This window comes from Lygodium microphyllum, chromosome 1, assembly GCF_053477565.2.
Source record: "Lygodium microphyllum isolate KBCC chromosome 1, Lygodium_microphyllum_v1.1.10, whole genome shotgun sequence".
In the NCBI taxonomy this organism is placed as follows: Eukaryota; Viridiplantae; Streptophyta; class Polypodiopsida; order Schizaeales; family Lygodiaceae; genus Lygodium; species Lygodium microphyllum.
Genome location: NC_141135.1, coordinates 200,149,163 through 200,168,394, shown reverse-complemented (window position 1 = coordinate 200,168,394; position 19,232 = coordinate 200,149,163). Strand labels below are relative to the sequence as shown.

Genomic DNA, 19,232 nt, shown 5'->3' with positions numbered 1-19,232 from the left:
TTCTTTGCTATAGCAAAGTCTAGATAGCAAGCATTTATAGTGAATGTCTATGTATTGAATGCCTACATGCTATTCCACTCAATTTGACAATACTTTATCTTCTTACTCTTGGCGCTAGCTTCTTGATTCAAGGGCTGCATTTCATGTTACCCCACATTGTTATTGGTTTTATATCTACCATACTATTATAGGTTCGGTTAGAAGACAGTACATTGGATATTATTGGCATAGGTGATGTGAGATTGTAGTTTAATACTAGTGCTCCATTTATGCTTCATGATGTATTCATGTCTTGGCTTTGACTAAAATCTTCATATCTACTGGACAGTTGGATGGTGACATGTACATTGTCACTTTTGGTTGATTTTGCATGGAAGATTACATATGGCAGCTTCATTTTTACTAGAGGTACCAAGATTGGCAGCATATACCACTTGCTTGTATCTGGATCATGTCTTGGTTGTGACTAATCTTCCACATTTATTTATTTGGCATCATCATCTTGGGCGTATGTCCCTTAAAGGAATGAAAGTACTCACTCATTTGTAGTATTTACTGGCTCTTGAACACTCATGTATTGACTCTTGTGATCATTGCTTATATGGTAAGCAGACTTGTAACTTGTATAAAAAGTTTGGTTCTACATGCATGGGTGAGTTGTTGGCTATTGTGCATTCTGATATGTGGTCCCATGCCCCGTCAATCATTAGGTGGTGCTGAGTATTTTGTCATGTTTGTTGATTATTATTCGCATATGGTTTGGGCCTATCCTATTAAGTAGAAATAAGATATGTTAGCTATATTTCAACACTTTCTTGATATGGTTGATAACCAGTCTAGGTATAGGCTAAAATGCTTACAATCTGACAATGGGGGTGAATATGTCTCTAAGGCATTTGAGTACTTGTATGATGAGATGGATATTAAGTGTTAGTTGACCACCCATACATCGCATGCTAGAATGGTGTTGCATATTGCAAAAATAGGACTATTCAAGAAAGAGTTCACAATATGCTTAGTCAAGTAGGCTTAGCTCTCACTTAGCTTACTACTTTTGGGCTAAGGCAGTTGCTACTACTATTCATTTGATTAATAGATCTCCATGCACTGCTCTTGGTGGTAGAGTTGCAGAGAGTAGGTATGGTCTAGTAAACCTCCCTCATATGCACACTTATGTGTCTTTGGATGTAAGGATTTTTGCCATATTTCCAAAAATAAATGCAATAAGCTAGATCTAAAATTCACCAAATGCATCTTTATTGGATATGGTCATGCAAGTGAGATGGGCTATTGCATTAAAGGTCCACAAGCTTGGTAGATGTAGTGATGATGTGTTTCACAAGGATAAGATGCATAAGTAACTTGAGCAGGTGGTTGTATGCAGCATGATTCTTCAAGAGGAGCCTCTTGTTACATCACAACCAGCCCAATTAGATAACATTGTCGTAGAGTTCGTGCAAGAGCTGCTGAACACAGGGTTCAAGATGTTGCAAGGCAAGAGGCTAACAAGAAAATCTCAATTTTTGATGCCAAAGATCACTATATTGTTTGCCAAGTGAATTACAACAAAGAAGTTGCCAACTACTCTTGACAAGAAGCTGTAGTTATACCGCCTTAGAAAAATAAGAAGACTGGCAAGTTCAGCTCCTTTGCTTATCTGACATTACGTCATCATCGTGCCTCTGATAAGAAGCTAAATCCGCAGACACAGCAGCTCAGGTGCCATGTAGAAGAAATTTGCTGTCCTGCCACAAAACTCAGACACCAGTTGGAACATGCCACCAACAAGCACAATTCCTATCAAAATGCTTCCCCCATCTCGATCAGCTCCCGCCCTCCTGAGACGCTGATGTGTTACCTTTGAGTGCTTCTGTCACAATTGGATCTGTTTTTCTTGAAGTGATCCTTTTAGATTTAAGACTCTGCCACTGATGACCCCAACGAGATCACTCGACAATTGAAGCATTGCCCTGCATACTCCAGCCACATTGTGTCATCTCCTTCCCTTCTAAAACTTGTCGCCTTCCCATGGACTCTAATTCACAGATTCCAAAAAAGTATCATTGACCAGCATTCACACAGAAGTTCAACCTCCTGAGATCCATACTTGAGAATGTAATTAGCCTCGTCAAGCTTCATGCCGTTGTGGTAAGCTACATTCCCTTTTCTTTATTCTCCAATCTGAGTACAAATCCTGCATCAGCAAACAAAAAGCAGGTGTTTCCAGAGAAGTGGACTGCTCTTTACGTACTGCAAGCCAGTAAGATATACATGTTAATTTTTTCTCAGGAAGATATGTCTGCTATCAAATATCCAATCAAGATGTCAGCGAGGATCCAGCCGGTTCCACATGTTACTTTCATAGCCAATAAATGATAAGAAAAAGAGTGCATGCAGCAATAACAGCTGACAAGATGATTGTGTCTTTTGAGCGTTTCCTCTTTATAGCTCCCAGTACACCACGAATAACTGGAAACTGGTCAGCAAGATGCTTTACTTTCCCTTGTATATCTACAAACATGCCCCGCTGAGAAGCTAAAGCTCCTTTTGTAGACTGTGACTGACTAATAACCTCTTCTATCTGGTTAATATTTCCATGTATAGTTGCTCTCTCTCTCAGTAAGCTTGCTCCAGGTGATAAGCTGCCAGAAGCCTTATATTCACTGATGTCATTACAAACTGATGTCAAGAGCTCTGCATGTTCGCGCAATGAAGTGATATGACCTCATGTCCTCCTAAATTCCTGAGTAAACTCATGAAGTATATCCCTGTGCCGACCAAGCTTTTGAGTTACTGATGTGGTTGGAGTTGTTACTGCAGTAGCCCAACTCATAGAGTCGTTTACATCAAGTAATATTTTCAACAAAGATTCTATTTCCATCTCCATGGACTTCCAAGACTCGTTTCCCCCAAGCCCATCAGGTGCAGATACACTTTCCACATATCCGCCATGCGCCAGCAAGCCCCCTAACTTGGCATATGATGAGAGATTGACATAAAAGGAAAGTGGCCTACTAAGTCAAACAATGCATAACCGACTACACTAGTCGACTGGCGCTATAACTATGCCAGCTGTAAATAGGTGTAACAACCTGAATATAATAAGTAATGAGTCAGTGGCCATGTGAGAGTCATAATGACCACCAACGTGCTAAGTGTAGACGTGTGGACCCATCTAACCAGGCGGTCCATCATCAATGTCCGCATGTGTTGAGCTTGTCATCTCAACACTCCCCCTCAAGCTCAACTGCATCTCTGCAACTCCAAGTAAGCTTCGAAACTTTTGAAGCTTCTCTGTACCCAATGCCTTCGTGAAGATGTCAGCTATCTGATCCTGTGTGCTGACATACACCAAGTCAATCTCACCTGCTAGTACCTTCTCTCTCACAAAGTGGTAGTGTACCTCAATATGTTTTGTCCTGGCATGGAACACAGGGTTCCTAGCCAACTGTATACTGCTCATGTTGTCACAATAAATGACAACTGGACCTTCCACCTGGACATCCAAATCAGCCAATAGCTTTTGCAGCCATACTACCTCACATGCTGCAACAACAGCACCTCTATACTCAGCCTCTGTACTCGACAAAGCAACTGTAGATTGCTTTTTGCTGCTCCAAGCAACTGCTGCACTACCAAGAGAGAACATGTATCCACTGGTAGATCGTCTATCAGACATACTACCAGCCCAATCTGCATCTGTGTATCCAAACACCTGTACGTCTGTACCTGCCTCATAGAAAAGCCCATAATGTAATGTGGACTTCACATATCTCAATATGCGTCTCACTGCATCCAAGTGTGGCTTTCTAGGTACTTGCATAAACTGACTCACAAGACCAACAGCGTAGCTCAAGTCTGGCCTTGTAATGGTCATGTAGATCAAACTCCCCACTATCCTCCTGAACATAGTAGGGTCTTCTATCTCATCCCCAACATCAGCACTCAACTTTACATTTTGCTCCAACGGGACTGAAAGTGGTTTGCATGCTGTCATACCATACTTGGACAACATATCCAAGCCATACTGTCTTTGGGACAGCCATATACCATCATCACATCTGATCACCTCAATGCCAAGGAAGTACCTTAGTTCACCTAAATCCTTCATCTCAAACTTCATCTTTAAACAACCCTTGACTTCAGCAATCCCACTATCACTATCACCTGTAATAATCAAGTCATCCACATAGATGACTATGATGACCAAACCTGCATCTCCCTTTCTCACATAAAGTGAGTGATCAGCATCAGAAACATAAAAGCCAATATTAAGAAGATACTCTCTGATCTTGTCAGACCATGCTCTAGGTGCTTGCTTGAGCCCATAGAGTGCCTTCTTCAACCTGCACACATACGTGGGATGCTCTAAATCTTCATAACCTGCTGGCTGATCCATATACACTTCTTCCTGTAAATCACCATGCAAGAAGGCATTCTTTACATCCATTTGCTGCAACCTCCAACCTTTGGCTGCTGCCAAAGCAATCACACATCTGACAGTTGCCATCCTAGCAACTGGACTGAAGGTTTCATCATAATCTATGCCATATGTCTGGGCATAGCCTTTTGCAACCAGCCTAGCTTTGTACCTGCTAATAGAACCATCTGCATTGTGCTTAATCTTATAAACCCACTTACATCCAATAGCTTTCTTTCCCTTCGGCAATGATACTAGATCCCAAGTCTTATTGGCCTCTAATGCAACCATCTCCTCATCCATTGCTGCATCCCAATGAGCATGACCAACAGCCTCCTCAAAACATGTGGGCTCAACATCCTCAACTAGTTTCACCATATAAGCATAATGGTGAGCTGCATAACCCTCAAAACCAAATCTTTTAACAGGGTATTTCACCCTGCTAGACCTGCGTACCACTGGATCACTCAATGGAGTCTTTGCATTAACACGTGCTCTCTGCACACCTGGAGTCCTCACTGAAGGAATGCCAAGCTCATCATCCAAGCTCTCTGAGCCACTGGAGTCTCCATCAAGAACTGCATCAATGCCTTCTGACACTTTATTCTTTCCTTTGTCTTTACCTGTAGTGCTACTAGATGCACTCGAAGATGTAGAGGTACTCCTTAGTCTCCCAGACCAAGGACTACCAGATGATGTCTCTGGTCCACTAAGAGTCCATGATTCTTGCCCTTCAGCCTGCACATGAGTGTCATGATCATCATCAACATCCAATGCATCACCACTAGATGCATACCAACTGCTCATTTCATCAAAGATGACATCCCTGCTCACTCTGAACTTACATGTGACAGGGTTGTAACAACGATACCCTTTCTGCTCTAAAGAGTATCCAATAAAGATACACTTTTCAGCCTTTGGATCCAGTTTCTTCCGCAACTCATCTGGCACATGAACATACGCAATGCAGCCAAATACTTTCAAGTGTGAAACATCAGGCTTCTTACCTGTAAAACATTCTTCGGGGGTCATACCATGAACTGCAGCTGTGGGAGTTCTGTTCATAATATAAACAGCAGTATGAACAGCCTCAGACCAAAAATGCTTAGGCATATTCTTTTCAGCCATCAAGGCGCGTGCAACTTCTGCAATATGCCTGTTTTTCCTTTCTGCAACCCCATTTTGCTGTGGGGTATACCTGCATGTGAACTGTCTCTTTATCCCATGAGACCTCAGAAAATCACTGAACTCATTTGAGAGGTACTCTCCCCCTCCATCTGACCTCAGGCACTTTACTTTCAAGCCTGTTTCTCTTTCAACTGCAGCCTTGAAAGTTCTAAAGTGCTCAAAAGCTTCACTCTTTTCCTTCATAAAATATACCCACAGCTTTCTAGAGCAATCATCAATGAATGTGACAAAGTATGAACTGCCTCCAAGAGATACATTTTGTGTAGGCCCCCAAATGTCTGTATGCACAACATCAAGGATTTTTCTGCTTACATCTCTATCATGTGAAAAGGGTTGTCTTGCCTGCTTACCAAACTGACATGCTTCACATACCTTCTGAAATTCTGCAACTTTAAATGTAGGCAAACCTGTAACCAACCCTTTGGACTGCATTAATTTTAGCCTTTGTACATTTGCATGTCCAATGCGTTTGTGCCAAATTTCAATGTCTGCAACAACACCTTTTCCTTTGGCATACATAGCCGCATTCATAGTAGGAATTCCAGCATCTAGAGTGAACATACGTCCAACTCTACTTCCCTTTGCTACCAACCTGCACTTGTCATTGAAGTCTTCTACAAAGCAGCCCTTTGCATTAAATCTGACTTGCAGCCCTTGCTCTACCATTTGACCGACTGATACCAAATTCTTTGTAATAGATGGCACATGTAATACATCTGAAAGACTCTTTGTCTTACCATCATGCAAGGACAAGGGAACTTTTCCAATGTGTGAAATTGGGTGGCATGAGTCATCACCCGTCTGCACATAACCTGCATTCTGCAAATCCAGCATCTCTCCAAACCATTCTGCATGGCTGGTCATATGATTGGATGCACCTGAATCAACATACCAAACATCTTCATGTGTTCCCTTTCCTGTAACAGCATTCAGCATATGCTGCATAACGAACAAACGTTCATTTTTGTCTTCATTCTGTCGTGAAGACGATGCATAGTTTCCTTGCTGCAACTTACCACTGCGGATATCATCTCTCTTAGCATAACATTGGGCTGCAATATGACCTGTTTTGCCACAGTAATGGCACACAATACTAGAGTTGTTAGAACCTCTGTTCTGCCATCCACCTCTTCCTCTAAAGCTCCCCCTGCCTCTAAAGTTACCACGACCTCCTGAAACCTGCATATCGCCAAATTGCTGATTCAATCTGTTTTGCTGGTTATCACTACCACGTCCTGCACCACGGCCTCTTGAAGAGAACCTGCCATGTCCCCTTCCAGAACTGGAGTAGAAAGCTTGGACCTGTTCACCACTTCTTTCAGATGTCTCACTCTGCATGTTGATCTCTTCAGTGATCATAAGAGAGACCAATTCATCGAAATCTGGAAATGGCTTTCTGACATATACGGAAGTTACAAAAGACTTCCAAGCCTTTTCATTGTTAAGTCCACCCAAGGTAGACGACACCAAATCATCATCATCGGGCATTGCATCAATCGCTGCCAATGCATCTGCAATGCTTCTTACCTTCAGTGCATACTCATTGATAGACATCTTCCCTTTCTTTAATGTATTCAACTCTTGCTTGAGTTGAATCTTTCGTGCCTTTGTATTTACAGAAAACATACTTTCAAGTATGGTCCAAGCTGCATATGCATTCTCTGCATTTCTAATGTGTTCCAGCATGTTATTGTCAGTTACTGCAGACAACCAATACATGACCTTCTTGTCTTTTGCATTCCATTCCTTTCGTGCCTTTGTCTCTTCTGCAGTTGGAGGATCACTCACCTCCGGCTCCTTTTCTTCACCTGAAACGAACTCGTAGAGGCCTTTTCCAATAAGAAAGTTCGTGACACGGAACTTCCATGAAGGGTAGTTGTTCTTGTCGAGCTTCTCAATGATGGGGCTTCCACTATTCTCTACCATTATCACAATAATAATACCAAACAGCAAGCAAATCTTTTGCAACCCTCGACCTGTAGTACACAGCAATTCACCAGACAGCCTTTTCCACTATCTGCTCAACAATACATGCAATCTGCAATCAGTTTGCAGATAAACCTTGTGTTTACTCACTGGTAAACACCTTTGAACTTACAGATCTGAAATCTGTAACCTGCGCATCCACGTTCGGTCAATACAGTCGAAGTCACTGTGTACCCCGAAACTGCTGTCCGCAACCTTGCGGCTCTAAAACGGGCCCTAAAACGGCCTCAAACGCCCAAAATCTCTGCGGAATAGCCCTAAAGGGCTGTATCTGTAGAATATACAACGCTCTTTGCGCACACCAAATCTCACTGCAATCTGAGATTTTTGCTCTGCCCTGCTTCCGGTGCCTCCACAGGCACTATCCAAGAGAAGGAGTGGAAGAATGGGAGAGATTCTTACCCGTAGCTTGCTTGCTCGAACCTTGCTTCTTCTCCTTCACTTCAACCTTCGAAATCAGCCTCTCTCAATGGCGCGGCTCTGATACCATGTCAAGAATCGCGTGGTGGAGGGGGTTGCTCAAGATGCTGCGTCGAACACACACAGAATGCACAAGGAGAAGCTCACTCAAGAGACAAGAAGAGAGATGGAGGCCAAAACGTTTTCTTGCTGGTTTCTTCTTCTTCTTCCACACTCTTTACAATTGTACACCAAGTATAGATAAGATACAACATAAAAGGAAAGTGGCCTACTAAGTCAAACAATGCATAACCGACTACACTAGTCGACTGGCGCTATAACTATGCCAGCTGTAAATAGGTGTAACAACCTGAATATAATAAGTAATGAGTCAGTGGCCATGTGAGAGTCATAATGACCACCAACGTGCTAAGTGTAGACGTGTGGACCCATCTAACCAGGCGGTCCATCATCAATGTCCGCATGTGTTGAGCTTGTCATCTCAACACCACTGACAATAGAGAACATAGCCCCAGATCCAAAGGTAGCTACCATGCTGTTCTGAACATCTTCCACGCCACCACGAACTCTTTTCATTGCACATGGTATTCTTGAATTTACACCTATCATTACTGCAAAGTTTCGAGCTTGAATTAGAGGACTCCTGCCAAAGCCATTTAACATAGTCTAGAATCAGAAGCCTTGGTCCAGGTGGAATTTTGACATCTCGTAATGCACTATCATTGAGAAGTGGCAAGGGCTATGTTCATCTCATAAGCCGTAGATACAGCATCAAAGTTGCAGTTTCCTACAAGCCTCTAATTCTTCTACTCCACAGCAGGCTTGCAGAACAGCCATCAATGTAATCTCATCTTGAATTGCATGTTCCTCTTGTATATGGCGATACAATTCTAGAGATATCTTGTCTTGTCCCTGCTCTACATATGCTATGAGCATTGCATTCCACAACACAGTGTTGAGTTGGGACAAACCAGTAAAAACAGTTTCTGCTTCATTGTCCCGCATGTTACGTTGGCCTTGTTCACGTGCAACCTTTGTCTTCATAGCTTAAATGTCAGCTTCTACAAAGCTTTCTTTGATTCCACGGTTTCCTGCACTTTTCTTGGAGTTCATCATTGAAATTGACAACATGATAATATTCTTTGGCATCAGTTTTTCATATTTTTCTGACACACATACAACATGCACACAAATAGAAACACACGCAAACACAAACACACAAGTGGAGTATGTACATTGGATGCGAGTACTGAAAAGGATGGAAAGATAATGTAGCAATCAAACACAATGAAACACACGTGAAAAGATAACACAGATGCACAACAAAAATAGAGGTGTTTACGGCTTGGATGTGCAGCATCACGACATCCACCCCCTCTAAACTTGCGCATCCTCTGGATGAGCCAATTATCCATGATCATCTAAGTCCACAAATAGGTCCAGTTCTTCATGAGTCTCCGTTAGACCTGTTTCTCCATCAGCTACATCATCCATATTCTCTGCTTCTGCTAGAATTTCTTCTGACTGCTCTTCTTCTGCCAATGCTTCAAGTGCATACTCTTTATCTTCTCTTCTCTTGAAAATCTTGACTTGTTTTCCAGCAATGGGCACCCTCAATACCGTCCCATCCAATTCAGCCAACTCATAGGTAGCATTGTCAAAAACTTGTTTCACCTCATACGGTCCAAACCATCTTTGAACCATTTTTCTCATGCTACTATGCTGATTCTCTAGGCTACTGTCGTAGACTAGAACCCAATCTCCCTCTTTTATGGCTCTAGGCCACAGGCGATGTCTCAAACCAAACCTGTCCTTGTTTCTGAGTCGAGCTGCCTTCAAACGATCAACTGCTAACTGCACATCTTCTGCCCTTCTCTCTAGTTGACGAATCCAAAGAGCTAGAAGCTCCTCTCTTGATAAATTCTCATGCCAAGGAAGAGCACTCCACGTGAGAGCACAAATTTCAGTAGGCATGACAGGTTTCTTCCCATACATCAATTTTGCAGGCATATATCCAGTAGTCACGCTATGTGTAGAGCGGTCTGCCCACAATGCAAAAGGTAGTAATCTCGGCCAATCTCCAATCTGACCTCTACAAGCTTTTGCCAATGCCTTAACTATCGACGGATGCCCTCTTTCACTCTTGCCATTCCCCTCTGGATTATAGGCAGTAGTAAGAGCCAACTTAATCCCAAGCCGTGAGAAAAATTCTCTAGCTTCATCTGCATCTAGCTCTCCACGATCAGCAGTAATCTTGCCTATACATCCATATCTGCAAAATATTTCTTCCAACAAGAATTTACATACTATAGTGGTGGTCTTCGTCCACAAAGATCTGCCTTCAACATAGTTTGTAAGATCCTCCCTGGCCAAGACAAGATATCTCATCTGCCAAATTCCCACTGGCAAAGTAACCAAGTCAACCACCCACTTATAATGCATACATAGCGGATAGGTCAGATGCAACTCATTGCAATGCCACACTAAAGAGTAGAGCAGATAGTCCCTACAAGTCTCCACAAAGTGGGAAACATCCTTATACATCCCTTTCCACTAGTATCTTTCTTTGATTTTCTCATAGGTAGCCCACGCACCTCTGTGTCCAGCCCAAGAACTCTCATGAAACTCTCACATAATCTGTATCTGCATCGCTGCCTCACAAACTACTCTCAAGGGTAGGCCGCCTCTCTTCTTTGGGTGCTTCCAAAGAAAACCATCTTTCAAGAAATACCCATAAGCCTTTCTTCTGATTTTCTTGAATGCATCATCTGTCCAATCAGCTCTTCGAGTCAATGAACTCAGATACTGACCAATTTGCAGCCACTCGCGCCAACATAGAGTTCTTCAGTAAAGGCTTCAACAGTAGATACATGACAATCATGAACAAGGACAGAGCTGCAAACTCTGTCTCATCATCTTCTGCAAGCAACGACTCCTCATCCTCATATCTTGCTCTAGACAGCATGTCAGCAACTGGATTATCTTTTTCTGCTATGTGTCGAAATTTTGGATTCAATGATTTGATGTAGGCAATCCATCGAAGCATCGCTATATCTGGAGTCGAACAGCTAGTAATCATGCCAAGCAAAGGCAAGCAATCTGTTTTCACAACAACTGGAGCACCAATAAAATACTCTTTATCACATTTGAGTGCAATGACTACTCCCCACAACTCTCTTTTAATTTGCGGATATCTTCTCTGCCGCTCATTAAGAACTTTAGCTCCAAAGTGGATTGCATATTTGTTCTCATCAGCATCATCTTGTCCCACTGCCTAACCTATGCCAATAGGGCTGGTATCAACTGTCAACATGATTGGCCGTCCACACTGATAATCCACCTTGCAAAGAGTAGGAGCTGACTGCAACAGCTTCTTGAGTTTACGCATGGCTTTCCAATGCTTCTCATCCCAATGAAACTTCTGCCCCTTTCGAAGCAACTGATAGAGAACATCTGCTATGTGAGCAAAATGAGGAATCCAAATCATGTAAAATACACAAGCTCCCACAAATCTCCACACCTCTGAAGTAGTCGAGCAATACTCTGCAATCCTACTTATGGCATTCACCTTTGCAGGTGAAGGCTTCCTGCCATAATAACCAACCATATGCCTAACTATGATGACTTCATTAACACCAAAGACAGATTTCAGCCCTGAAAGAGTCAAATTCACCTCCTCTAATCGTGTCAATATTTGCTCACAAGCAACCAAATGTTCAGCCACAAACTGTCTACATCCTCACAAATCAAGACTCTCATTCTTTTCTTCTTTTGCACAGCCCTTAATAGGCACATCATCTAAGAAAGGCATGGTATACTGCGGAATATAGTCTCGCAGAACTTTATGCATAGCATTCATCATATGAGCAACTGAGTTGGTGGCACCTTGAGGCAAGGTACACATCCTCACAAGACCAATAGGTGTCTGCATAGTGGTAATATCCCTGCTTTCCAAGGCAAACTGAAATTGGTCATAACCAGAATACAAGTCACCTAGGGAATAGATGGCTCGTCCTGCATAAGCCTCAGCAAACTCATCCACAACTGGTCCTGTTCCCACATTCCTGATTGTCACTCTATTCACAGGCTGCATATCCTAAATAAATCTCAAGGTTCCATTCTTCTTTGGTAAAGTAAACCACATGTTAGAATAGAGCGCAGAAGAGGGTTCCAAAATTCCCATCTTAATCTTCTCATTCAGCAACTCTATCAACTTTGGCAAGTGTGCTCTAGGCACAGGTATAGGACGTATATTCCATGGCACATGAGGAACGGTGAAGATGACCATAGGCGCAACCAATTCGGGACTAATGCAGCCAATTTCATGAGGAAAGAAAGCAAATGCCTTACCATGTCGTCCAAGCATCTCTCTGAAACATTCTTTTTCCATTGGAAGCAAGAAATCATCATTTCGAATCTTCAATTCTGCAAGAGTTTCAGTTGTAAATTCATGTCCAATATTTGAAGGATCTCTCAACATAGGCTGCTTCATAGCTTTTTCCATCTGCTCATCACTATCAGGAGGAGGCAGCCCTGACCGGCTTAACCTTCTTATCAATTGTTTTATACTTCGTGTCAACCTTGGCATCAGTCAAGCACTCTCTTCTTTGCTGCAATTTCTGCAATTTTTTAGCAACTCTCAACTCTGTTGGTTGGCTGAAAGATTTCAGCCCTTTGCTCTATGGATTGCATGGGTGTAGCCTAAAACTCTGTATGCTGAAATTCTTCAGCATTAAACTTTGTTGGCTGAAAGGTTTCAGCCCTCTGCTCTGTGGACTGCTATGATGCAGCCTCATACTCTATATGCTGAACTATTCCAGCATTTAACTCTACTGGCTGAAAGGTTTCAGCCCTCTGCAACTCTGAAAGCTGATCAAGATCAGCCAAAGACTTGGTTTGCTGAGTTTTCTCAGCCTCTGACTTTGTTTTCAGCATAAAATCAGAAATTTCTTGATACGTATCCAAGGTTTGCACTGGTATGATCCTTGAACCCTTACATACATCAGTTTTCAGCATATATTTCATCTCAGACAAAGTATCTGCATAAGACATTCCATCATATAGCCCATCCACATGCTCTTCTGCTTGCAAAATACCTGCAATCTTCAACTCTTTCTCCTTACGACCAATGTACTGTCTGGCAGCTCTAGACAAATCTAAAATTTTCTGATAACTCACCGAACTATCTGAAGAAAAACAAAAAAAATTAGTGGAGAAAGACTGGCTTCCAGGAGGCGAGATATCGTCTTTTCTCCGCTCTGTACCACTGTCATCTCGTAAGACAGCGGTACCTAATGAAAATCCAGCTCCTTCGCAGGTAGTGGTGCCTCACGCAAGGAGTCCCTATTTCTCGGATGATTTACTCCAACAATCATAAACTGAACAGCTCTCATACCATCCTTACTGCGTATCCATGCATAGGCTGAGACATCATCCATCACTTTCGTCTCCATTCTTGCTTTTGTAATGAAAGGCTGTCCAAGAATAATCGGATAAGAGCAAGAATCCTGAACAAAGCAATGATAATCCTCTTCAACATTGCCAATAGAAATTCTGATGCTTGGACAAGCAGCATACATATCACTAGAAGTATTATTGGCTGCTCTCATGCGCCAGCCATGCTCTGCATCCATAGGCCACTTGCCACTCTCATAAACACCTCGAGCAATAAGATTAATCTCGGAACCATGATCGACTAAAGCGACCAAAGGAATTTGTTTCTCTCCAATCCTTACCACCGTCTCAGTGGTTGTTCTAGCTCAATGACTACGTGAAAAATGGATGCGAGGAATGAGGATAGGGGTATCATCATCCTCATACTGCATAGGCTGAACTATTTTCTCCAACTGTCGATTGACAGAAGCATTCTCAACCATCACTGCATCATCTTACTCTTCCCCAAGAGCTCCATGCCATAACCCCTGTAAAGCAGGTCCTTCCATTGCATGTCATTTCCTCCGCAAAAGATCCTACATCTGATCCTGTATTTCTCTTCTAGCAATCCCAAGAGCTTCACCAACAGTAAAAGTGACTTCACTATTTAAAATTCTTTCATGAAAAATCTTACTCATATCCGTCTGCATGTCAAGGTCTGACAAGAGCTTGAATCCTGGCTCCTTTCTTGGTTGCCTCTTTTCTTTCATCTGTTTGTCTGTCATAGGTTGTTCAGGACCTGATTGTGCTGGAGAACTCGTCATAGGTGGAGCTGTAGCAGGTGGTGAAACAAAGTCACCCCCTCTAGTCTTTTTGGAGGTGCTGAGACCCTCCTCATCTCTTCTTCTCTTTTCCTCAACCATGGCATCTAAACCTTGTGTTTTTGCCATATAAGAAAAAATAGAATACCTGTCAACAGGAGAATCCCATCTCGTTTCTCCTCGAATGCTGGAGCCCACACAAGTCATAGTGGATTCTTGAACTTTCCCTCTTCTCGCTATCTCCAAGGCAGAGGACCATAAGGCAGAGTCTCCATCTGATTTCTACTCAAGCTGGACTCCATAAGCTGAAGCATCTCCTCTAACACTCACATAAGTTGATCGTGCAACCATATCATCAACGAGCTTCTTCATGCCTCCCTTACCAAAGTTCGTGTCAAGAGGAGCACCAGTCTCTGTCAGCCATATTTTCCCATCTTGTCCCCAAAACACTATGTTCTTCTTACGCGCTTCTTGAAAAGCATCACAATCTCTGCAGTGTTGGTGCTCTATACTATCGCACCAAATACATCATCTCCCTTTTCTTTGGCCAACTGGGAAAGCAGTCCACTGGAGCAGGTGCTACAACAGGTACTGGCATAAGTTGCTCTTTTAACTTCCTAACTTCAGCTTTGACTGCCTCTATCATCAAATCTGCCAAGCCTTTAATAACATCATCTACTGAAAAGGGCACTGGAGCAGTAGGATCTGATGGATTTACAACAGGAGGAGTAGGCTAGGGCATAGAACTTGCAGCAGGGGTAGAAGTAGAGGTCTCCAAGGATTTTTCAGAAGCAGATCTTGTATTACGATGCAAGCGTACCCTCCTACGCTGCTTCTTAACAAGCGCATTCACAACATCCATGACATGTCTCCACTCGGTCTTTAAGCCTGAATCGGTAGCTTGATCTTCCAAAAGATCATCCAACTTTTCCTGTAAATCAGCATCAACAGCTTGTAAAAGTAATTCCACCTTCTGCATCTCCAAATCTTGCTGCTCAGTCCCGTGCAACTGATCATAGCGACTCTCGAACTCTCGCAGAAGGGCAGTATAACTGAAAGTCCCTTATTAGGCATAGAAATCCATGCTAAGAAATTCCTGTGGTTCATAAGACTTGTATCCTCCAGGAAATATTCATCTTTTAATGCCTTCTTAAACTCTGTCCAACCAGCATGTGTTCCTTGAATTTCTGAAATTCGGACCTCAAGCGCGCGAACCACGATCAACAAGAAGTAGCAGCTCCAAACGTCTTGAGAAACCCCAACAAACTTCATATTTTCTTCATACAAATGCAGGTGAGTTGAAACTTGTTGGCCGTTGAACTGCTTCATCTCCTGTTGGACTGCCTTCAAGGCATCCATGGCATCACTATCGTGTTTCCGTGTGATTGCTGCTGCATATAGGATGTAAACGACTGAAACAGATGCTTCATGACATTCTCGCATGTCATATCTTCTTGCGAGTCTCCCATCTTGCTGGAAATTGACACAACGCATTCACGTCGGGTTCACCAGAAATGTCGTAGAATTTGTGCAAGAGCTACTGAACACGGGGTTCAAGATGTTGCAAGGCAAGAGGCTAACAAGAAAATCTCAATTTTTGATGCCAAAGATCACTATATTGTTTGCCAAGTGAATTCCAACAAAGAAGTTGCCAACTACTCTTGACAAGAAGCTGTAGTTATACCGCCTTAGAAAAATAAGAAGACTGGCAAGTTCAGCTCCTTTGCTTATTTGACATTACGTCATCATCGTGCCTATGATAAGAAGCTAAATCCGCAGATACAGCAGCTTAGGTGCCATGTAGAAGAAATCTCCTGTCCTGCCACGAAACTCAGACACCAACTGGAACATGCCACCAACAAGCACAATTCCTGTCAAAATGCTTCCCCCATCTCGATCAGCTCCCGCCCTCCTGAGACGCTGCTGTGTTACCTTTGTGTGCTTCTGTCACAATTGGATCTGTTTTTCCTGAAGTGATCCTTTTAGATTTAAGACTCTGCCACTGATGACCCCAACGAGATCACTCGACAATTGAAGCATTGCCCTGCATACTCCAGCCACATTGTGTCATCTCCTTCCCTTCTAAAACTTGTCGCCTTCCCATGGACCTTGATTCACAGATTCCAAAAAAGTATCATTGACCAGCATTCAGACAGAAGTTCAACCTCCTGAGATCCATACTTGAGAATGTAATTAGCCTCGTCAAGCTTCATGCCGCTGTGGTCAGCTGCATTCCCTTTTCTTTATTCTCCAATCTGAGTACAAATCCTCCATCAGCAAAACAAAAAGCAGGTGTTGCCAGAGAAGTGGACTGCTCTTTACATACTGCAAGCCAGTAAGATATACATGTTAATTTTTTCTCAGGAAGATATGTCTACTATCGAATATCCAATCAAGATGTTAGCAAGGATCCATCCGGTTCCACATGTTACTTTGATGGCCAATAAATGATAAGAAAAAGAGTGCATGCAGCAATAATAGCTGACAAGATGATTGTGTCTTTTGAGCGTTCCTCTTTATAGCTCCTAGTACACCACGAATAACTGGAAACTGGTCAGCAAGATGCTTTACTTTCCCTTGTATATCTACAAACATGCCCCACTGAGAAGCTAAAGCTCCTTTCGTAGACTATGACTGACTAATAACCTCTTCTATCTGGTTAATATTTCCATGTATAGCTACTCTCTCTCTCAGTAAGCTTGCTCCAGGTGATAAGCTGGCAGAAGCCTTATATTCACTGATGTCATTACGAACTGATGTCAAGAGCTCTGCATGTTCGCGCAATGAAGTGATATTACCTCGTGTCCTCCTAAATTCCTGAGTAAACTCATGAAGTATATCCCTGTGCCGACCAAGCTTTTGAGTTACTGATGTGGTTGGAGTTGTTACTGCAGCAGCCCGACTCATAGAGTCGTTTACATCAAGTAATCTTTTCAACAAAGATTCTAAGTCCATCTCAAGACCCGTCTCCCCCAAGCCCATCAGGTGCAGATACACTTTCCACATATCCGCCATGCGCCAGCAAGCCCCCTAACTTGGCATATGATGAAAGCTTGACATCGAGGTTCCCTTCTATCTTGCGAGCCTCTCTGCGTAGCTCCTCCCAACCTATATCAATGTCCCCCCCTCTATAAGCAGCTACCAGTCGGTCTCAAAAAAATTAGCCCCCCCAAGAAAAGCTCCCCCCATGCCCCGTCAATCATTAGGTGGTGCTAAGTATTTTGTCATGTTTGCTGATTATTAGTCGCATATGGATCCTATTAAGTAGAAATAAGTGATGTTAGTTATATTTCAACACTTTCTTGATATGGTTGATAACCAGTCTAGGTACGAGCTAAAATGTTTACAATCTGACAATGGGGATGAATATGTCTCTAAGGCATTTGAGTACTCGTATGATGAGATGGATATTAAGTGCTAGTTGACCACCCATACATCCCACACTAGAATGGTGTTGCATATCACACAAATGGGACTATTCAAGAAAGAGTTCACAAAATGCTCGGTGGTAGAGTTGTAGAGGAGGTATGGTCTAGTAAACCTCCCTCATATGCACACTCACATGTCTTTGGATGCAAGGATTTTTGCCATATTTCCAATAATAAATGCAATAAGCTAGATCTAAAATTCACCAAATGCATCTTTCTTGGATATGGTGATGTAGGTGAGATGGGCTATTGCCTTTAGGGTCCACAAGCTTGGTATATGTAGCTATGATGTGTTTCACAAGGATAAGATGCATAAGTGACTTGAGCAGGTGGTTGTATGCAGCATGATCTTTCAAGAGGAGCCTCTTGTTACAGCACAACCAGCCCAATTAGATAACTTGTAATAGCTGTTAGTGATATAGTGGCCCAAGTTCAACCTATTGTGCAATTTCATGATGTTAGATAGAAAGGATATGCCATATAGGCCCCACAACTAGTTTTGAGATGCTCTATTAGAGCCTCATATCCTCCTAATTATTTTGAGCTCTCTATACGTTATGTCATGGTGATGATAGATTTTGGTGAGCCCCTTACTTCCAAGGGGGATATGTGCAGAGGTGATAGTCACTCTTGAAAAAGGGTCACGCAATTATCATATGATTCACTACAAAAAAATCGTACATGGGGTTTGGTTTCTTTGCCCAATGGGAAATATGCATTGCCATGCAAGTGGGTGTACAAGTTGAAGGGTACCCCTGGTCACCTTAAGCTAACATATAATGCTAGATTGATTGTAATTAGGAAACATGCATTGCCATGTAAGTGGATGTACAAGTTGAAGAGTACCTCTAGTCACCCTACGTTGGCATATAGGCCTAATTGATTGTAGATGATTACCCTACACTTGGTATTAGCCTTGGTTATGTAGATGGATCTAGACTTGTACCAAATGGATGTGAAAATGACTTTCCTTCATGGGGACTTGCATGAGGATATTTATATGTAGTAGCGTAAGGGCTTTTAGAAAAAGGACAGGAATACCTAATGTGCAAGTTAAGGAAGAGTCTTTATGGACTTAAGCAAGCACCTAGGGAATGGTATCATAAGTTTCCGTCTTGTACATTCCCTAGTGCTTCTCTTATGATGGTTGTCAAGATTCCTTTGAAGCCAATGGTGGAGGCCTTTGTGGATGACGATTTCCTGGCTTTGGAGGCCAGGGACTCTCCCCTTGTTGCGGGCCTTCCGTTAGTGGCTATGGCTTTTGCCGATGTCTCTATTGTCTTCCTCATGAAGCCATTGAGGATTACCTCATCAAAAGACTTGGCAGCAATGCTCTCTAGCATTGGTACGTTGATTCTGTTCATCAATGCACTATACTGTTGACTTTGGAGAACAGAGCATGCACCATTTTGACTTGGATTTGCACCTCGAGGTCGGGGATGTCGGCTAGGCTGATGCCATCATTTGTATGGACTATCACTTTGTCCATCCCCAGCATGTCGTACACATCTTGCTTTGGCCATTTTTCCACTTTGTTTGGTAAGCCCAGTGCTTTATGTACTAGTTTAGGGCTCAACTCGCTGGTGGGCTTCATTT

At 42.7% G+C, this 19,232-nt stretch overlaps 2 pseudogenes; both read right to left on the bottom strand.

The window, feature by feature from the left end:
• Positions 1-2,156: 2,156 nt before the first annotated feature.
• LOC148042154 (Golgi SNAP receptor complex member 1-2-like) lies at positions 2,157-16,421 on the bottom strand (annotated as a pseudogene).
• Positions 16,422-16,636: 215 nt separating this feature from the next.
• The window catches only part of LOC148042153 (Golgi SNAP receptor complex member 1-2 pseudogene), a 51,728-nt pseudogene continuing 49,132 nt past the window's right edge, over positions 16,637-19,232 (bottom strand).